The sequence below is a fragment of the Macaca mulatta genome, chromosome 4 (genome assembly GCF_049350105.2).
Source record: "Macaca mulatta isolate MMU2019108-1 chromosome 4, T2T-MMU8v2.0, whole genome shotgun sequence".
NCBI lineage: Eukaryota > Metazoa > Chordata > Mammalia > Primates > Cercopithecidae > Macaca > Macaca mulatta.
Genome location: NC_133409.1, coordinates 19,589,385 through 19,612,672, shown reverse-complemented (window position 1 = coordinate 19,612,672; position 23,288 = coordinate 19,589,385). Strand labels below are relative to the sequence as shown.

Genomic DNA, 23,288 nt, shown 5'->3' with positions numbered 1-23,288 from the left:
CTAACATGGAATTCTGATCAAGTTACTCCACCACTCACGCATCCTAGTGATTCCCCAACACCCGCAAGATAAAGTTCCCAAGGCAATATGACCCCCGATTCCTTCTCTATCTTCAGCAACTCCACTGGTCTCTTTCATTCTCTAATTTCTGCCATATTGTGCCATCCACATTTCTCCCCATACCTATGGTTTATTTCAATGCTGAACACTTCTATCATACTGTTCTCTCAGACTGAAATGTCCTCCTCCTCTCTCACACCACATTTGCCTAGGCAACTACAGCTCATCTTTCAGAATCCAGCCTAGAATTCCACTAACTTGACCTTCTCAGAAACTTCCCAAGTCTTGGTTAAGTACTCCCTTCTTTGACCCTCCATTGCATCCCCATGGTTACCTCTGCCATAGAACTTATCACATTACATCATTGTTATCTGTTTACTTGTGTCTCTATCCTGTTGGACTGTATGCCCGTTAGAGCAAGTAGAGCACATTATTCATCACTCAATCTCTAGGACCAAGTTAACATTCTGTGTATAGTAGTAAGTCAACAAATATAGACAAATAGATTAAAGATTAATTTATAGCCCAAGGTGACATTCTAGAGAAAACTCTTTAAAGTAAGTTTGAAAAAAAGAAATGAATATAAGAGAAATCAAACTCCTTGTTCAATATTAAGGCATATACTACTAAATAGTTGTATGTTTATGCCTTGCCTTACCTTCTTTCAAAAATATTTTGAGGTGGTTTACAATAAACATGTATTTGCATACTTTATCTCAGACTGATATTTTTAGATATGATTTTTTCATATGGCTTCCCTGTGTTGTTATGCATGACTAGGTAAAGCTAATATTAGAATGCAAGAATTACCTGGTTTGTCTATTCCTTCTTTCAGTTACCATAATCCAGTGAATTTGAAATTTTAAAGAAAAACAGCATTCCGATTGGCCCTAGTATTTAGATTATTTTTACAAAGTGTTCTAGTAAATCTTACCTAAGCAGAATATAGTAATATTTCACATCAACTTTCAAATTATTAAATATTAAATTTTACTAATCTTTTAAACCTTTTTGTTATTCCTATTTCCTTTACCCTGGTTCTATTGTCATAAATAATCCACTTCAAATCCTAGCAAAATACATCCAATAATGTTGCATTTGTATCTAAAATAAGCAATATTCACACCCTTATTTTGTCTGAGATTTTGTTATTAAAGATATTTTGCATGCGACCAAATAATTTTAAAACTTACGAAACTGCATCTTTATTACTTCCATTTGAACTAAGATGTATATTAAGTATCAAAATGTGTGATTTTCAAGAATGGTGCTATAATATGTTTGTTTTCACCAGTAACTAATTCAGCAGTAAACCCCATTTTAATGTTCACAGCTGACCCAACATACCTGGAGACATTTCCTTCTCATAGAACTTGTTTAGATAGATTAGTGTGGTAGGCTGGAATCTGAGAGAGCCACTTCAAGACAAATTGTATTTCTGGTGACCACTGAACAACATAGATGAGCCAAAGGTTACATACTTTTAAATAGAATTCTCTGCACTGTGTTGCAATGTGTCACATGACCACGTATCTTCTAAATGTGAAGACTTCAGTTCTCTGGCTTTGATGCTTCTTCTCCCTGTCTTTGGCTGTAAGGGGCAAATAAAATCAACTATACCATTAATAACTACAGCAGATTTCAGTAGAGGTCAGGGAGACTCTTTCCTGTCATGGTTTTTCAATCTTTGTACTATTTACACTTTAAGCTAGCTAATTCCTGTGTTGCACGCTGACTTTTGCATTATAGAATGTTTAGCAGCATTCCTGACCTCTACCCACTAGATGTCGATAGCAACATCTCCCCCAGGTGTAACAACAAACTGTGTCTCCAGACATTGGCAAATATCCTTGGGCGGTGGAGAAAACATCACCTCCCATTGAAAACCACTGGGCCACTCTAATGCCTTTAAGGTAAGAAGCAGTTCTAGTCAAGCTTATGTTTCATAACTGGAATGTCTTCTGGCTCAAAGGTGGTTTTCTAAATATTTAACATTTATGTTTATGTAATTCTAATGCTCAAACTATGCTATGTTCTATTTGCTTGCATTTTTGATCCTAACATAAAATCTATCCACGAGAGTGTTTCTCTTGTTATTTCCAGCTAAAGCCAACCTCTGCAGTCCTATTCCCTTTCACTCATTCAGGATCATTATTTCAATGATTTGTTCCCTCTCTGTCTCTCTCTCTCTCTCTCTTTTTTTTTTTTTTTTGAGACATAGTTGTCATCCAGGCTGGAGTGCAGTGGCACAATCTTGGCTCACTGCAACCTCTGCCTCCCTGGTTCAAGCGATTCTCCTTCCTCAGCCTTCCAAGTAGCTGGGATTACAGGCACCCAATACCACGCCGAGCTATTTTTTGTCTTTTTGGTAGAGATGGGGTTTCACTATGTTGGTCAGACTGGTCTCTAACTCATGACCTCAAGCAGTCCACCCATCTCAGCCTCCGAAAGTGCTGGGATTACAGGTGTGAGCCACCGCACCTGGCCTTCTCTGTCTTACAAGGAAATTTTTCCCCTCTCTTTTGGATATAATATGCTGTTGATCTCACATATATGTGAAATCTTAAAAAGTTAAATTCACAGAGGCAGAGAGTAGAATGGTGGTTACCAGGGGCTGGAGAAGGGGGATGGAGAGATGTTGGTCAAAGGTACAAAATTTCAGTTAGATAGAAGAAGTACATTCAAGAGTTCTATTATACAACAATATGGCTATAGTTAATAACAATGCATTATATTTTTGAAAATTGCTAAGAGAGTAGATTTTTAATTGTTCTCACCACAAAAAAAAAAAGGTAAGGTAATGCATACGTTAATTATCTGGATTTAGCCATTCCACAATGTATACATATTTCTGAATATCAGGTTGAACACAAAAAATATATGAAATTTTCATTTGTTAATTTAAATAAATTTATTTAAAAGAATATAGCATGCTGTTATTCATATCATCTTCAAAAATAAATTTAAAATATACGATTTTAAAACTATCTATTGCCCCTACATCTCCCAGATACTGGTCCATATCTTCATCCAATTTGAGAAAACCCCTCAAAAATTCTGAAGTTTCACTCTTACTAATTCTTTCTTCTCATATGCTCTCGAGTCTACTCCAATTAGGCACATACAGTGTCCAAAACAGTACAAAGCACAGGAAATACATTATTACAGTGCTATGTTTGTGCAGGATCCTCTTTCACATTCCTCAAACTGTCAGGACCTCTATTTTCTTCACCTACAGGAACTCTGGCCCAGGTAGCAGACTGAATAGACCATAGACTATACTAACATCTCCATGTGTTGCTTTCATCTCCGGATTCTCTATACATTTCACACTTCTGGGCAGGAAGTGTTTTAGCATCTTCCCTTCTAGGTTAAAAAAAATGCTCCATGTCATATCCTGCATCCTCTCAGTAAGTGGTTCCACAAAGCACTGCCAATGTAAGTCAAATCTAAAACCATTCTTCTCTCAAGTGTTTGGTTCTTGCAAATCAAATGCAACTTGTTTTACAGCCATTGTGTTTGTTGGAGGTTTAAATTGAATCTTCCTGTTGACTCAGTTAAAGTGTTTGGTCTCAGCTGTCTCTAAACTCCTCTTCTCATTTTCAGTGGCAGGAAGTCTTAGCTTCATAGCCTGATATGAGAGGTGGAATGTTTCCTGAAAGACAGAAAGAAAAAATAATCATAATTACCAGGAAAGAATTTATAGGTGGTATTTCAAAGCATCGTTATCCAGCTGTGCATTAGAATCTTCCAATCATAGTTATTACCCTCTAGCTCCAAGGAAAAGATATAAAACATGAAGACACGGAAAGGATGGTAGGTGGAAATGTTTCTTAGCTATAGGGTATGAGGGAAAGTATAGAACTCTTCAGGGCTTTCTATTCATTCTCTTTGTAGTTCTGCTTAGTAACAGGAACTAGAACATATAACTATCCAAGACAATGTCCAAACTGGCCTTCTCTAATATATATAGTGCATATGGAACCAAGTTCTGTGCTCCCTTTTTCCCTAGAAATCCATGGTCATTATGGTTCATTTGACTTGTGGCATCCTGCCCCATAAACAAGCAACAAAAGTAGATCAGCCCCCGCCCTCTGACTCCCTTCACAAACAGAAGTACTTCAGAGACGCTCTTTTTTCAGACTGTGCATAGGTGAAATGCCAAACTCTAGCTACAGTGAAACTCAGCTATGAAATGTGTGTGTCTAACTGGAATTTTTGACTCGGAGTTTGCATATTGTTAATACAGAGAATTATCATTATGAGTGTCACACAGTTTCAACGTGTGGTCCAGTTCCTGAGAAGTTGAGCATCTGGAAATGATACTTAAACATATTAGCATGATGGAAATTTTCATTCCTAAAAATAGGTGTACATTCCATGGAGATAGGCAGTGTGTGTTTTTGTGACAACACTTCAGCACATCTAGAAATGAAACACTGGGCTAAATTTGATTTTGCTTCACTTTAAATTCTCATCTAAAAGAGATCTGCCATTTTCATCGCATTAAAATAAATTACAGATTTACTATTTTCTTTGTTGCTATGACTTGTTAATTAAATCACAATGTGGTTGTGTTTATTAAGTTACAAACTATACCTTTTGGGGAAGAACAAGTTCTGCATTGGAACATGTTTACTTGATGTTTTCCCTCCCATTTTCCTTAAGGGGGGATATAATTAAATGTAACAAAGCAAAAGGCAAGTCAATGTGAGGAGAAAACATTATAAGAAAATTTCTTCCAGCTGAATAAAGCTGTAACATTCTAAAGGCAGACAAATTGTTAAGATGAAACACTAACTTGAATATAAAATAAGATTTAAAACTAGGAGATTTTACTTTTCAACCTCATTCCTTGGACTTTCAAAATTATCTAAAACATAATGAAACGTCAAGAGAATTACATTATCTTCCTAATCTACCCAACCATTTCCCTACCACCAACCTAAAAGCTCCCAGATTTTATCTATGAGCCAGTGTCAAAGTAGCAGGACTCCAATAATTGAAAATGTGTCATAGCCTAGATCTGTGCTACCCAATGTACATACCACTAGGCATATATATGTATTTAAAATTTTAAATCATTTAATTAATTTGTAATTAAATTCAGAATTTAATCCCTCACTAGTCACATTTCCCGTGCTTTGATAGCAACCTGTAGCTAGTGCTTACCAAATTGGGCACCATAGATACAGATTTCATCGTCAGAGAATGTTCCATCGCATAAAACTGCTGTAACTGCACATTAGATGATAATCTACCTTTTTAATGATCTTCTGTGAAGCACTGTTCAATAAGACGTTTTGTGGTGACAGAATTATTCTTCATTACAATTAGCCACAGCAGAAAGGAGAGGCAATAGCAGGAGACTTCCTGAGGCTGAGCTATGAGTAGACTAAAAACACCACCTCTGCGGCGTGACTGAACGTATATCAAAGTACTGTTTAAAAATTTTCCCCTCTTGCCTGCCTGCACAGTCTAAAATTTTCATTTTTAGTCTGATGAGTTAATACAATAAAATTATGTTACATAGAAGTGATAATCCATACAAATTGTTAGCACTTTAGTCCCAAACACAACTTCTTGTGAAAGTAGATAATCTATAATTGCACTGTCCACCATGACAGCCGCTAATCACATTTACTGTTCGGTACTGAAACCATGCGTAATATAGTTAGGACATTGAATTTTAAATTTTATTTAATTTCACTGGAAGTAGGCACTTGTGATTCCTGTCATATTAGACAGCAAAGTCTATAGGAAAGAGCTGAAAAAATTAATAGGCAGGTTAAAGAGTGTGCTAGACTAAAAGATGACTCCCAAGATTCCCAACCTCTTGTATGATTCAGGAATCACACCCTGTTTGATTCCTTTTCCTTGATTGTGGGCAGGACTTGTGAATGCAATGGGATTTCACATTAATGAGTAGGTTACTAGTCAGTCAGTTTTGACTTAATTGAAAGAGATTATTCTGGATGGGCCTGACCTCATCAGGTGAGTGCTTATAAAGGACTGTACTGTCCATGAACATATTTGAGCCTGAGAGAGTTTTTCTAGCTGGCTTTGGTGATACAAACTTATGTGTTATGGAGAGGGCAAGGAACAACAGGTAATCTCTAAGAGCTAAGAGTAGTTCCCAAGTAGCCAATGAGAAAATGCAGCCTCAGTTCTACAGTTGCAAGGAACTGGATTCTGCCAACAACCTGAATAAGCTTGGAAAAGGCTCCCTGGCCTTTGATGATATCATGGCCCACCAACACCTTGATTACAATTTCATACGACCCAGAAAAAGGTCCCAGGTAACCAGCACTTGGACTCCTAATTCACAGAAACTGTGAGACAGTAGGTATGTGTTGTTTTAAGCCACAGAGTTTGTGGTACTAACAGCAACAGAAAACTAATACAGAGAGTTTATGCATTAGCTATTTAAGGGAACATAAAATTTTCTGCAGAACACATCAGTTTATAAAACAGTATTTTCTGTTACTAACTGCTTCTTAAAGTAGATATGAAGGGTTTTTATTATTGGCAAATCTTGATAACATGATTTTTGTGAACTGGAGGAGGAAGATGAGAAAGAAGAAAAGGAAAACTTGGCAATGACAACAGTGGTAATGATGACAATAACGGTGTACACAGTGATGGTGCTGATGATGCTGATGACAAAATACACATTTACTAATTCATGTCATGCTTTAAATAATTAGTGTGACCAGTAAAATTATACCCTACATATTTATCTCAATGGACAATATGAGATTACTGAAAAGATTTTTCTTGTCATCAATAAGGGAGAGACTATCTTAGAATCAGACATCTTTGTTTTTATACATTAGGTAATAATCAGTGTGTAAAACACATGACCTGGATCCAAAACATTATATCTTTAAGATTTGAACCAAAATGAAGCATAAGCATTTTAACAAGAGTTAATATTTAAAATCATATCAAACATTAGGCATTTTTCTTAATTTAAAAAAGAACATTTCTAACTTATTGGATTGGAGAACTAAAGTCCTGAAGATAACCTTGTCTCTAACTTCAAACAGAAAGAATTATAATGCTAAAAATGATTTTCCCTCTCTTTATTGATTTAGTTTATTCATTTTATAAAATTAAGGTGTATCTGAACTGAAATATATAAAAGGATGTTCACCATGAAAATATATTTCATTACATGTGAGACACCCCAATTCAATAAAAACTGAAGCTCATATATACCTGCACATAGAGACTTAATCTCCCCTCAAAATAAATCTTAAGTAGAATAAAATGTTCTTCTACTTCATAACAAAAAGATAAAACGTAGGTCAGATGTTCAGAGACATAAAAAAAGAAAACATATCTTTATCACTTTATTCAAAAGAACTAAGTGTACCCACTCAGTCCCAGTTCTTTGGAACAGAAAGATGATGTGCTGATGATAAACAGTGAAGCAGATCAGTCTACTAGCTATCAGACTATTATGATGCTAGTTAGGTTAGTCTGCCAGTGTCCATAAGACTCTACTTGCCCAAGACAGAAGTGCACAGATTAGACCATTTCTTGAGGTCCTGAATTTTTCATTAGTCCTTGCATCAAAACCCTAAACTTACATGATCCTTGGTGCTCATAGGATTTTCCTATTTAAGATCATTTGAAAGGTGTACAACATTTAGGAACCACTTTTTTCTACCTAGCCCATACTTCAAAAAGAGATGTTCTGCTATTCTAATCCTAAATTTTGGGAAAGAGTTGCCTTGCTTCTTTTGTCCTTCCAATTTCAGAGAGAAGCAGCACCTTTCATTGGAGGCAGCTGTATCACAAGACAGTAGCAATAGCCTTAAGTCCTACCGCACACAGCACTGAATAAATGCTTTTGGACAGTTGTCTATCTTCTGCCTCAGAGAAAAGATGGAGTCCTGTTAAGAACATATGTCCCTTGTACCTGGCATAGAAACTTCCTGTACTAGATGCTGTAGTATATTGTGGTTATATACTTGGGAATTGAGAGAACACTAAAAAGGCCAAGGCTTCTAGTATGACTCTAAGGATCAAAGGCATTTTCTTGTATTTCCTGAACAAAGATTTGTGGAGGACCTACTCTGTGCAGACATTATTAGACAGTAAAGGTAAGCACTGCAAAAATCATCATCTGAATAAGTTCTTGAGGTCTGTTGTTCAACACTGATTATGTTGAGAGGATGGATCTTATGTTATCTGTTCTCACCACAATAAAAAATAAATATCTTACATTTTTGTTGCCCCACTAAATATATATGATCAAATTAAGCAATACATACTTTTTGGTAATTTTAAAAAGTATTTTACACTTTGGATTAGAGGAGAGATCATGGTGGACGGGAGGCAGGACTAGATTGATGCTCCGGACAGAGCAGCAGGCAGCTCGCATTGTGAATTTTAGCTACATATGGACAGCAAGAACAAACCAACAATCCTGAGAGGACCCACAGACCCTCTGCAGGAAGCAGACTCCTCCTGCAGAACACAGGAGACACCTCCCCAAAACTGTGAGTGCCCCAACTGCAGAAGTGTGAAAGGGAGACCCTCCTCTCTCAAACACACACCCCCCTGGAGAAGGTGGAGGTCTGTTTGCCGGAGAAGTTTCTGACTTTACCTGGAGCTGAGTACATTTGGAAGCCATGTGAAATGCAGTGGTAGAGGAAGCAGCAGAAACATCCAGGGAACTCTCTGTGTCCCCTAGAAGGCCATTCCTGCCTAGCACTGAAAGGTGACAATGTGCTAGCAGCCCTCACTCTCAGTGCCTCCTCGGCCTCAGCGTCCACTCTGGCGGTGCTTGAGGAGCCCTTCAGCCCGCCACTGCACTGTGGGAGCCCCACTCCGGGCTGGCCAAAGCTGGAGCCGGCTCTCTCTGCTTGCAGGGAGGTGTGGAGGGAGAGGCCTGAGCAGTAACCGGGGCCTGGCACTCACAGTCCAGCATGAGTTCTGGCAGGCGCAGGCACAGGCTTGGTGGGCCCCACACTCAGAGTGGCCGGCCAGTGCCACTGGTCCAGGGCAGTGACGGACTTAGCACCTGGGCCAGCAGCTGCGGAGGTTGCCCCAGGTCCCCCAGCACTGCTGGCCCACATGCACCGGGCTTAAATTCTTGTGGGGCCTCAGCTGCCTCCCTGCAGGGCAGGGTTCCGGACCTGCAGCCCACCACATCTGAGCCCCACCTCCAGGGTGGGCTCCCACATGGCCCGAGCCTCCCTGACGGGCGCTGCCTCCTGCTCTGTGGCCCCTGGTCCCATTGACCGCCCAAGGGCTGAGGAGTGCAGGCGTGGCTCAGGACTGGTGGGCAGCTCCCCCTGCAGCCCTGATTTGAGATCCACTAGGTGAAGCCAGCTGGGCTCCTGAGTCTAGTGGGGACTTGGAGAACCTTTATATCTAGTAAGGAATCGTAAACACACCAATCAGCACTCTGTGTGTGGCTCAGGGTTTGTAAATACACCAATCAGTCCTTTGTATCTAGCTAACCTAGTGCGGACTTGGAGAACTTTTCTTTCTAGCACTCTGTGTCTAGCTAAAGGATTGTAAGTGCACCAATCAGCACTCTGTCAAAATGGATCAATCAACTTTCTGTAAAATGGACCAATCAGCTTTCTGTAAAATAGACCAATCAGCTCTCTGTAAAATGGCCCAATCAGCAGGATGTGGGTGGGGTCAGATAAGGCAGTAAAAACAGGCTGCGGGAACCAGCCAAGGGCAACCGGCTCTGGTCCCCTTCCACACTGTGGAAGCTTTGTTCTTTCACTCTTTACAATAAATTTTGCTGCTGCTCACTCTTTGGGTGTATGCCACGTTTATGAGCTGTAACACTCACCACAAACTTCTGCAGTTTCACTCCTGAAGCCAGCAAGTCCATGAACCCATTGGGAAGAATGAACAACTCCAGACACACTGCCTTTAAGAGCCCTAACACTCACCGCGAAGGTCTGCAGCTTCACTCCTGAAGTCAGCCAGACCACGAACCTACCAGAAGGAAGAAACTGCAGACACAACTGAACATCTGAACATATGAAGGAACAAACTCCGGACACACCATCTTTAAGAACTGTAACACTCACTGCGAGGGTCCACAGCTTCATTCTAGAAGTCTGGGTGACCAAGAACCCACCAATTCCAGACGCAGCACCACAAAGATCCAACGGGAGAGAAGCAGGGAGTAAAACCACACAGGAGGAAGCAAATCTCTAGCTGAATTTTGTAACCATTTGAACAGAGTGAGAAGCCTTCTGGCCATAACTCGGAGGAAGGCGCAAATCCATTGTGCAGACTCCACAGCCAAGGGAAGAACCAAGCCCTTTTCTTTCCCAGCTGGGAGGTGGATAGCCTGGGGTGGTTTTCAAGCCCCTGTGGCTCTCCATCTGGAAACGGTCTAGGGACTGTTGGGTGGGCACTGGGAAGTGAGACCAACCCTTCGGTTTGCATGGAAGCTGGGTGAGGCCCGTGACTGCTGGCTTTCCCCCACTTCCTGACAACTTGCATGAATCAGGAGAGGCAGCCATAATCCTCCTAGGAACACAACTCCAGTGACCTGGGGATCTCACCCCCATCCCCTAAAGCAGCTGCAGCAAGACCTGCCAAGGAGAGTCTGAGCTCAGATACACCTAGCCCTGCCCCCACCTGATGGTCCTTCCCTACCCACTCTGGTAGTGAAAGACAAAAGGCATATAATCTTGGGAGTTCTAGAGCCCCACCCACCACTGGTTCTTCCCCATAATACCACAGCTGATGCTCTCTGGAAAGTGCCACTGCCTGGCAGGAGGCCAACCAGAACAAAAATAGAACAGTAAACCACCAAAGCTAAGAACCCTCATGGAGTCCATTGCACCACCTGCCATTTCCGTGGGAACAAGCACTGGTATCCATGGCTGAGAGACCCATAGATGATTCACATTACAGGACTCTGTGCAGACAGCCCCCAGTACCAGCCTAGAGCCAGGTTAAGACTCACTGGATGGCTAGACCCAGAATTGAGACAACAATCACTGCAGTTCGGCATACAGGAAGCCACATTCGTAGGAAAAGGAGGAGAGTATTACATCAAGGGAACACCCTGTGGGCTAAAAGAATCTGAATAGCCTTCAGCACTAGACCTTCCCTCTGACATAGCCTACCCAAATAAGAAGGGACCAGAAAATCAACCCTGATAATATGACAAAATGAGGCTCTTCTACCCAAAAAAAATCACAGTAGTTCACCAGCAATGGATCCAAACCAGGAAGAAATCCCCAATCTACCTGAAAAAGAATTTGAGAGATTAGTTATTAAGCTAATCAGTGGAGGACCAGAGAAAGGTGAAGTCCAATGCAAGGAAATCCAAAATATGATACAATAAGTGACAGGAGACATATTCAAGGTAATAGATAGGTTAAAGAAAAAACAATCAAAAATTCAGGAAACTTTGGACACACATGTAGAAATGTGAAATGCTCTGGAAAGTCTTAGCAATAGAATTGAACAAGTAAAAGAAATTCAGAGGTCAAAGACAAGGTCTTCAAATTAACCCAATCTAACAAAGAAAAAAGAAAAAGAAAATATGAACAAACCCTCCAAGAAGTCTTGGATTTCAGTTAAGCAACCAAACTTAAGAATAATCAGTGTTCCTGAGAAATGAAATTTCTAAAAGGTTTGAAAACATATTTGGGGGAATAACCAAGTAAAACTTCCCCAGCCTTGCTAGAGACCTAGACATCCAAATACAAGAAGCACAAAAACACCTGGAAAATTCATCACAAAAAGGTCTTCGCATAGGCACACTGTCATCAGGTTATCCAAAGTTAAGATGAAGGAAAGAATCTTAAGAGTTGTGAGATAGAAGCACCAGGTAACCTATAAAGGAAAACCTATCCGATTAATAGCAGATTTCTCAGCAGAAACCCTACAAGCGAGAATGTATTAGGGACCTATGTTCAGTCTTCTCAAACAAAACAGTTATCAGCCAAGAATTTTGTATCCGGAGAAACTACTCATCATATGTAGAGGGAAGATACAGTCTTTTTCGGACAAACAAATGTTGAGAAAATTCGCCAATACCAAGCCACCACTACAAGAACTAATAAAAGGAGCCCTAAATCTTGATACAAATCCTAGAAACACGTCAAAATAGAACCTCTTTAAAGCATAAATCACACAGGACCTATAAAACAAAAATACAAGTTAAAAAACAAAAATAATAAACAAAAAAACAAAGTACACAGGCAACAAAGAGCATGATGATTGCAATGGTACCTCATGTTTCCATACTAACATTGAATGTAAACGGCCTAAATGCTCCACTTAAAAGATACAGAACCACAGAATGGATAAGAACTCATCAAACAACTCTCTGCTGCCTTCAGGAGACTTGCCTAGCACATAAGGACTCATATAAACTTAAAGTAAAGGGGTGGAAAAAAACATTTCATGCATATGATCACCCAAAGCGAGCAGGCATAGCTATTCTTATATGAGACTAAACAAACTTTAAAGCAACAGCAGTTAAAAGAGACAAAGAGGGACATTATATAATGGTAAAAGGCCGTGTTCAACAGGAAAATATCACAACCCTAGACATGTATGCACCTAACACTAGAGCTCCCAAATGTATAAAACAATTAGTGATAGAACTAAGCAGTGATATAGACAGCAACACAATAATAGTGGGGGACTTCAATACTCCACTGACAGCACTAGACAGGTCATCAAGACAGAAAGTCAACAAAGAAACAATGGACTTAAACTATACTTTGGAACAAATGGACTTAACAGATATATACAAAACATTTCATCCTACAACTGCAGAATACACATTCTATTCAACAGTGCATGGAACTTTCGCAAAGACAGATCATGTGATAGGCCATATACAAGCCTCAATAAGTTTAATCAAATTGAAATTACATCAAGCACTCTCTCAGACCACAGTGGAATAAAACTGGAAATAAACTCCAAAAGGAACATTTATCAGGGGAACCCAGCACCAATATTTCAACGTAGGTTCTTTCTATTTTCCATAAGTGTCAGCTGGCTGAGAAATAAAGAGAAAGAATACAAAGAGAGGAATTTTACAGCTGGGCCTCAGGGGGTGGCATCACATATCAGTAGGACCATGATGCCCACCTGAGCCTTAAAGCCAGCAAGTTTTATTAGGGATTTCAAAAGGGGAAGGAGTGCCAGAACAGGGAGTAGGTCATAGAGATCACATGCTTCAAAGGGCAAAAAAGAGAACAAAGATCACATGCTTCTGAGGAAACAGGACCAGGGCAAAATCAAAAACTCCTGATAAGGGTCTATGCTCAGCAGTGCATGTACTGTCTTGATAAACATCTTAACAGAAAACGGGGTTCAAGAGCAGAGAACTGGTATGACCTCAAATTTACCAGGGTGGGGTTTTCCCCACCCTAGTAAACCTGAGGGTACTGCAGGATACCAGGGCGTATTTCAGTCCTTATCTCAACCGCATAAGACAGACACTCACAGAGCAGCCATTTATAGGCCTCCCCCCAGGAATGCATTCCTTTCCCAGAGTATTAATCCTTGCTAGGAAAAGAATTTAGTGATATCTTTCCTACTTGCACGTCCATTTATAGACTCTCTACAAGAAGAAAAATATGGCTCTATTTTGCCCGACCCTGCAGGCAGTCAGATCTTATGGTTGTCCTCCCTTGTTCCCTGAAAATCGCTGTTATTCTGTTCTTTTTCAAGGTGCACTGATTTCATATTGTTCAAATACACATGTTTTATGATCAATTTGTACAGTTAACACAATTATCATAGTGGCCCTGAGGTTATGTGCATCCTCAGTTTATAAAGATAACAGGATTAAGAGATTAAAGTAAGACAGGTGTAAAAAATTATGAAAGTATTATTTGGGAACTGGTAAATGTCCATGAAATCTTCACAATTTATGTTCCTCTGATGCAGCTCCAGCCAGTCCCTCCATTTGGGGTCCCTGATTTCCCACAACAAACTTTCAAATCCATGCAAATACATGGAAATTAAATAACCTGCTCCTGAATGAGCACTGGGTCAAAAGCAAAATCAAGATGGAAATTTAAAAATCCTTTGAACTGAATGACAGTAATGACACAACTTATCAAAACCTCTGAATACAGCAAAGGCAGTGCTAAAAGGAAAGTTCTGAGCCACAAATACTTACATCAAAAAGACTGAAAGAGCACAAACTGACACTCTAAGGTCACAACTCAAGAAACTAGAGGAATAAGAACAAAACAAACCCAAATCCAGCAGAAGAAAGGAAATAACCAAGATCAGAGCAGAAATAAATGAAATTGAAACAAAAAATTACAAAAGATAAATGAAACAAAAGCTGGTTCGTTGAAAAGATAAATAAAATTGATGGACCACTGGCAAGATTAACCAAGAAAAGAAAAGAGAAAATCCAAATAACCTTACTAAGAAACAGAACAGGAGATATTACAATGGACACCACTGAAATACAAAAGATCATTCAAGGCTACTATGAACACCTTTATGCACATAAACTAGAAAACACAGAAGAAATGGATAAATTCCTGGAAAAATACAACCCTCCTGGCTTACATCAGGAAGAATTAGATAACCTGAACAAGCAGCGAGATTGAAATGGTAATTTAAAAATTACCAACAAAAAAATCCAGGACCAGATGGATTCACAGCAGAATCCTATCAGACATTCAAAGAAGAATTGGTACCAATCCTTTTGAGACTATTCAACAAGATAGAGAAAGAAGGAACCCTCCCTAATTCATTTTATGAAGCCAGCATCACCCTAATACCAAAACCAGGAAAGGACATAACCATAAAAGAGAATTACAGACTGATATCCTTGATGAACACAGATGCTAAAATCCTTAACAAAATGCTAGCTAAACGAATCCAACAACATATCAAAACAATGATCCACCATGATCAAGTGGGTTTTATACCAGGGATGCAGGGATGGTTTAACATATGCAAGTCAATAAATATGATACACCACATAAATAGAATTAAAAACAAAAATCACATGATCATCTCAATAGATACAGAAAAAGCATTCAACAAAATCCAACATCACTTTATGATAAAAGTCTCTGCAAAATTGGCATACAAGGGATGTACCTTAATGTAATAAAAGCCATCTGTGACAAACCCATAGCCAACATAATACTGAATGGGGAAAAGCTGAAAGCATTCCATATGACAACTGGAACAAGAAAAGGATGCCCACTTTCACCACTCCTCTTCAACATAGTACTGGGTAAAAAGTAAGTCACACTGTTAGTGTTTGCTGATGATATGATTGTTTACCTGGAAAACCCTAAGGACTCCTCCAGAAAGCTCCTAGAACTGATAAAAGAATTCAGCAAAGTTTCCAGATATAAGATTAATGTACACAAATCAGTAGCTCTTCTATAGACCAACAGTGACCAAGCAGAGAATCAAATCAAGAACTCAACGCCTTTTACAATAAGTGCAAAAAATAAAATAAAATACTTAGGAATACACTGAACCAAGGAGTTGAAAGACCTCTACAGGGAAAAGCAAAACAATTCTGAGAAATCATTGTTGACACAAACAAATGGAAACATATCCTGTGCTCATGGATGGGTAGAATCAATATTGTGAAAATAACCATACTGCCAAAAGCAATCTACAAATTCAATGCAATCACCATCAAAATACTACCATCATTTTTCACAGAATTAGAAAAAAACGGTTCTAAAATTAACATGGAACCAAAAAAGAGCCTGTATAGCCAAAGCAAGACTAAGCAAAAAGAACAAATCTGGAGGCATCACACTACCTGATTTCAAACTATACTACAAGGCCATAGTCATCAAAACAGCGTGGTACTGGTACAAAAATAGGCACATAGACCAATGGAACAGAAGAGAGAACCAAGAAATAAACCCAAATACTTACAGCCATCTGATCTTCGACAAAACAAACAAAACATAAAGTGGGGAAAGGCAGCCCTTTCAACAAATGCTGCTAGGATAATTGGCTAGCTACATGTAGGAGAATGAAACTGGATCCTCATCTCTCACCTTATATAAAAATCAACTCAAGATGGATTAAATACTTAAACCTAAGACTTGAAACTATAAACGTTCTAGAAGATAACATTGGAAAAATTCTTCCAGACATAGGCTTAGACAAGGATTTCATGACCTAGAACACAAGAGCAAATACAATAAAACAAAGATAAATAGCTGGGACCTAATGAAACCAAAGAACCTTTGCACAGCAAAAGGAACAGTTAGCAGAGTAAATAGACAACCCACAGAGTAGAGGAACATCTTCACAATCTATACATCTGACAAAGGACTAATATCCAGAATCTAAAACTAACTCAAACAAATCATTAAGAAGAAACAAACAATCCCATCAAAAAGAGAGCTAAGGACATGAACAGACAATTCTCAAAAGAAGATATATAAATGGCCAACAAACATCTGAAAAAAATGCTCAGCATCACTAATGATCAGGGAAATGTAAATCAAAACCACAGTGCAATACCACCTTACTCTTGTAAGAATGGCCATAATAAAAGAATCAAAAAACAGTAGATTCTGGTATGGATTTGGTGAACAGGGACCACTTCTACAGTGCTGGTGGAAATGTAAACTAGTGCAGCCACTATGGATAGCAGTGTGGAGATTCCTTAAAGAACTAAAAGTAGAATTGCCATTTGATCCAGCAATCCCACTTCTGGGTATCTACCCACAGGGAAAGAAGTCATTATTTGAAAAAGGTACTTGCACATGCATGTTTATAGCAGCACAATTCACCATTGCACAACTGTGGAACCAACCCAAATGCCCATCAATCAATGAGTGGATAAAGAGTAAAAAAAACTGTGCTTGATATATATATAATATATATATATAATTCTATATATTGTATATATATTATATATAATACTATATATTATATATGTAATGGAATATTTTATATATATATAATGGAATACTACACTGCCATAAAAAGGAATGAATTAACAGTATTTGCAGTGACCTAGATGAGACTGGAGACTATTATTCTAAGTGAAGTAACTCAGGAATGGAAAACCAAACATCACTGATGTGTGGCAGCTAAGCTATGGGGATGCAAAGGCATAAGCATGATGCAACAGACTTTGGGGACTTTGGGGGATGAGTCGGGGGGCCAAAGTTAGAAGACAACAAATATGGTGCGGTGTATGCTGCTCAGGTGATGTGTGCACCAAAATCTCACAAATCACCACTAAAGAACTTACTCATGTAACCAAATACCACCTGTACCCCAATAACTTACAGAAAAATAAAAAAAATAAAACTTAAAAAAAACTATTGTACACTTTGTCTCCTCATGGGTCATAAAACCTTGGAGGGAACCAAACATGAACACATAAACACACAAAACGACATGATTAGAAATGTGATGAATATTATAAAATGCAGAGAATAAAACACAGGGTCTAATTTGGACTAGGTTAGAGCTTCAGTAAAACCTTTGCAAAGATGCCAACATTTGAGCTAAGGACAAGTCGGTGCAGGGAGAGACCCTGTGGCTGAGAAGAAATGTTCTAAGCAGAGGGAAGAAGGGAAGAGTGTGGGTAGAGGCCCGAACAGGAAAGAGCTTTGTGCATTTAAGCAGTTGGCAGGCTAGAGGAGTGGGAGAATAGCAAACACGGAATCCTGAGAGAAGGCTGCAGAGGAAGTCTGGACCAGGTCATGCAGAGCCTTGTGGGCCACTTAAAGAGTTTGCATCTTTCCTGAGAGCAATCTATTAGAGTGTCCTAACCAGATGAGGTTCATAACTCAATTTATATTTTTAAAATAAAGTTTTTGGGGACATATTTATGAAGGCAGTAGGGCTCATTAAACCTAAATTATCTTGCTAGCTTAAAAAGCTTCTTAGCAATATATTTTCTAAGCTCATTCAGTTGTCATTACACAGGTTTCTGACTTTAAAAAATGAGATTGCATGTGGACCAAAGTAAGGGTCCACATGTCATTATCTTTCCCATGCACTCTCTAGTCTAGGCTTTCTCAACCGTGACACTATTGACATCTGGGATTAGATATTTCTTTATTTTGGAGGTTATCCTGTGCATTTTAGGGTGCAGTGTTCAGCAGCAACCCTGGCCCCTACACTCTAGATGCCAGTAGCACACTGTTTCTCCACCCCACTCCCAGATGTGACAACCAAAAATGCCTTCAGATATTGCCAAATATCCCCCAGGAGCCAAAATTGACCCTAGTTAGGAAACACTGATCTAATTTTAGTTAAAGAGGCAATGTTACTATTTAAAGGCACATAATATCTGCAGGAGTCGTCACTTAGGAAGGACTCTAAAAGCCATTCTAGAAATTACTTTACCTGAGCCCTGGTAATTCTTACAAACATATAGAAGAGTTAGTGCTCAATTGTTGCAGAATTGTTAATATTCTTTGTACCTAAAATACACATCTCAACCAAATGCTTGAAATTAGGAGACACCTGGGTTTGCTGAAGTCATTCGGCTTTGTGAAGAAAGGGTGCTATTCTCACCTTCTCTAAGATCCTTCAAAACAAGATGGAGGTCCAAGAAGACACAGCCACTATAGGCTGACTTGTTTCTCTCTCTAACTGCTCTAATCATTTTTACTTGACACCTTCATTTCAGAGGCTTTCACAACTGAAAATCACAGAATACCTAATTTTGTGTGTGTATATATATATATATATATATATATATATATTTTTTTTTTTTTTTTTTTAGTAGAGGCAGGGTTTCTCCATGTTTGGCCAGGCTGGTCTCGAATGCCTGGCCACAGGCGATCTACCCGCCTCAGCCTCCCAAAGTGCTGGGATTACAGGCGTGAGTCACAGTGCCCAGCCAGAATGTCTGATTTTAAAAAGATACTAGAGATCTTCCACCTAAGCTTCTCACTTTAAAAGAGATACTGGATTGTAAGAGGTATGTTTTGTCCAGGATTACACCCAGTGTGCGTTAATTGGTGGTTAGTAAAAACGAAGACCCTTTCCGAGTGTTTGATTCATCATCCTGCAATCAAACCTACCCAGCAAACAAACTACTCTGTGTGATTTTTTTTAAGGCTGAACATTATGAAAACATAGCTGTATATATTTTGAGTCACTAATGTGGGGTATTATATCTGTAGTCTCATTTAACTAGGACAGTTTTTAAGTGTCTTTTTGCCTTGAGAGTATTAGCGGTATTTCCTGGACAGATTTACACAGTCTTAAAATGTGCTGAGGGAATCCCTAACGCAGGCAGAAAGAGCAGCTGCCTCTCTGGTGGGATCTAAGGAAAAGCCTTTTTAAATTGTTTACTCTCCCCTCACTGCAGTGCTTGAAGTTCCTGCCACTTGAGGTCCTATTTCCTCAGGTGTCTGTAATGATGCAAACATGTTGAATCAGAAGAGCTCGCCAAGTCTGTAAAATGTCACCAGTTAGTTGGCAAGCAATTTGTATATAAATAAGTGCATAGATTTGGAGCTAGATCACAAAGATGGGAATCCTAGAGTCTAGAGGAGGAGACAGGGGCCTCACAGACACTGTGACCGTGCTCTACAGGCAGTCAAGGAAAGGGTTGAGCAGGGACACAAACGAACAAAACTAACAGAGCTGCAGAGTGTATAGAGACTAAGTGTTCACTCATAAGACATTTAGAAATGCCTCTTCAAGACAGAAAATGCCTTACTTCTTAGATAGAAATTGTTTGGCTTCAAAGACCAGAAAGCTACCCAACCTGCTTTAAGTAAAGAGTAATGTATGTGAAAATAGGAACTTCTCCCGGAATCCAAGGCAGGCAAGCTCACTGAGCAGCTGGAAACGACAGAACTCTCAGGACCCAAGCAGCGTGGGTGTGGGTAAGCATGTGTGTGTGTGCATGCACACGTGCACATGCATGTGTGTGTGTGAGAGTGCGTGCACAGGCTCAAGGGGGGAAATGAGGGGAACAGGAGGTAAATGCCATCGACCGGCTCCTCCATGTCTGCTTGTTCCCTCCATCTTCTCTCAACTTTCATTGCTCTGTTTGCTGTGGCTATCATATAACGTGACTCAACCACTGAGTCTGAAGGACTTGCTAAATGTAGAATCCATGGCTAATTAATCCAATATATGTATGTTCTCTGCATGTTTAGTGGAGACTCAAATTAGGCCAATTTGCATAAAGTGCATATGCTGTACCTGATGGAATGAGCATTGGCTGGAAAAGGAGGGACGGAATGATGAGTACAAAAAATTTCCCCTTTGACACTACTCTAGAACAGTAGTGCTTTCATGGGTATGTGTGTGTGCGTTTGTGCATGTGTGTGTGTGTGTAAAGAGAGAGAGAAAGAATGAATGAATCACTCTATTCAAATTATCAAGTGAGTAGTAAAAACAATATGCCAAAAATAAGAGCACCCAGAGGAGGACGTGGTTAGGACAGACTTCATCAGTGTGGTGTCATCTGAGCTGAGCTCCCAAGAGTGGGCAGGATTATATTTAGAATGGGAAAAAGAAATTAGGAGGACATTTCTCTCCAAAATGACACAAGATAGAAATGTTGAGTTTCAGGCTTCGGGATCATAAAAAGTTTGGAGTCTGATTGGAATGCAAGGCTGGCATGTGAATTGTGTGTGCTGAGATTGAAAGTGTAGATTCCTTCCAATCATTGACTATGTCTGAGGCAAAGGAAACTAATTTGAGAGCGACATTTACACACAACTGGATTGGGTTTGTTAAAACTGCATATATTCTCAGGATAAGGCTCATTTGCTAAGAATCCACTGTTAGAAGTTGTGGCTGTGAATTTCAACTGCACCTTGGCTATTGTGGCTATTCAGTGAAGAGAAGTTAGAATGTTTACTCAATAGTATATGTACCAGTACTAGAAACTATGCAAATTGACTAAAATGCCAAGCACAGGCCATGCTACTGAGTGGCCAAGACGCTGGAGCAGGGCTTCTGCATCCACTGAAACTAAGCCACAAGTGAGGTGTCCATTGAAGATGAGAGTCCTTGTGTTGGCTCCAGCAGCTGTGGCAGACCATCCCAGTCATCAAACTTGGGAGACAGTCATGTATTCTTTCCCATTAAGCCACTCACGCAACCCAGGTGAAATGCCCTGGTCCTAGGAAGATGACTGAATAAGGCAGCCCAACAGGACACTGAAGGGCAACCTCTGGCAGGAAGCAGTCTCAAAAATCAGACTAGGAAAGACTTTCTATGAGCCAATCCTTTAACTAAATATCTTCTGAGGGAAAAAAAGTTATTTAATTAAACCAATCCTTTTTTTTTAAATTTCAATAGACTTGCAAACTGAGCTACCATGTAACCAGTACAAATGTGCACACATCCAAAAATATTACCACATAGTTGATAATAGTGAAAAATTGGAACACAACCTAAATATTCTTCAATAGGTGCCTAGATAAATAATGGTGTAGCCATTAAAAATGATAACATGGTTTTCTTTCTTTTTTTGAAATAGAGATGCTCGTGTCATGGCATATTGTCATGGGAAACTTCAGGTTATAGAATAGAATGTATGCTATGAGCTGAGTTATGTAAATGTGTGTATGTGTGTACACATTTTTTATAAATATCCAGAATTATGGAAAAATCGAGATATATATCAAGGTTTTAGTTATTATTTATTACTAGATAATTACTAAATTATTTACTATGGGAACTCTTTTAGGGGGTCTACTATACTTCTAATATCTACTACTTATGTATTTTCTTACAGTAAGCACTACAAATCTTTGTTAGAAGAGAAATTGGGGGAAAATTGACCAAGTTAAAAAAAATATGTTTTTCCTAACTCTAACAGGGAATACTGAAGAGCTGACATGGTGTGCATTTTATTTTGTAGATCTCTCAGAATTCATTATAGAGACACTCAGTGCACTCTTTATATAATGATTAGCTTATATTATGCAATTCTTGAGTAGAATTTGGGTCAGCTCTGCATGCTCATTATTTGTGCAAGTAGCCAGGACAGCCAACTTTCACAGCATGAAAAGTATTGATACCACTGATGGATGAAATGTTTTCCAAGCACGGAAATGGCACTTTAAAAGGCTAGGGAACAAACTGCAGGTTTCTTGGTCACTGGAAAAGATCTAAGGGTCATTCAGAGAGTAAGAGTTCCAAATGCTAACTTGCTAATCAGAGAACACAGCTGGAGAAGGAGAAAAGACTGAGAAAACACTTTCAACTTTATTCCCTGAGTCTTGTATTTAGTTCTGTAACCCTGCCGCAGAGGAAGTTTGTTGCTTGAGAAACTCACACAAAAGCAAAAGAACTTCCTGAGCTGGTTAGCTTATCTCTTTTGAAATAGATAATATACCAAGTTAAAGACTGTCAATACTTTTTGTTTGGGAGGAAATGGTTTAAAACCTGAGCAGAGTTTATGCCAAACTACTCTTTTCCTCTACATGTTCACAGGCCAGTGGCAGGCAACAAAACTGAAAGGGAGGTGAAATTCCTCCTCCGTCTTTGCCTTCCACCTTCTCCCATTCCATCCCTTCTGTCCCTGCAGGAAACCAGGACTCTCAGGCCCTTCGCCCTCGCTTCTCAGAAAAGAACAGCTAACCATTGCCAACCAGAATGCATAGAAACTGAACTACTTCTGTGTCTGCAATTGTGATCTTGGACAAATTACCTAAACTGCTTGGGCTGAGATATGTGAATTCAGATATTGAAGCTTATTTATACCTTCATAATCCTATGCTTCCATAATGATTAAATCCACAGTAGTAATAAATAAAGGCCTTAACCACATAAAGAAATATTTGGACTTTAAGTAAGTCAGCAAGGATTGGAAAATGCTTGCTTGGTTCCCCTCTCTCTCACCGCAAAAAAAAAAAAAAAAAAAAAAAAATGAGTTTCTCAGGATACAATTTCAAGCATTGATAACCATAGCAGGAGAGAGAATTTGGAACCTTTCTAGATTCTTCAGACCACACAACAAATGGGATTACCTACCGCCCCCTCCCACCCACAGCCACTGTGCTTAGACATTGTAGTATTCACAATGCCTTTGGAAGGCTCAGAGAATTCTTAACTCAAAGGAATCAAAAGACATTGACAGTCTCGTTAAAAACTATTATCTTTATGTTTCTAATAAAATGGCCAAACAACTTAGTTTCAGATGAGTTTTAAACTTATAGCTGCCCACCAGAACTAAGTCCTTTTATGATTCTACCCATTACTAAGTGTCACACAACAAAGCACATGTGAATTCTTTTGAAAAAGCTTACTCTTTTGTAGTACGT

At 39.2% G+C, this 23,288-nt stretch overlaps 1 long non-coding RNA gene across 1 annotated transcript; it reads left to right on the top strand.

Annotated features, from left to right (window-relative positions):
* Positions 1 to 463: 463 nt before the first annotated feature.
* On the top strand, positions 464 to 22,798 carry LOC144340641 (uncharacterized). Its single transcript, XR_013416887.1, has 4 exons — positions 464 to 539; positions 1,845 to 1,973; positions 7,827 to 8,171; positions 22,553 to 22,798. It is a non-coding gene; the product is annotated as an uncharacterized LOC144340641 (long non-coding RNA).
* The last annotated feature ends 490 nt before the right edge of the window (positions 22,799 to 23,288 follow it).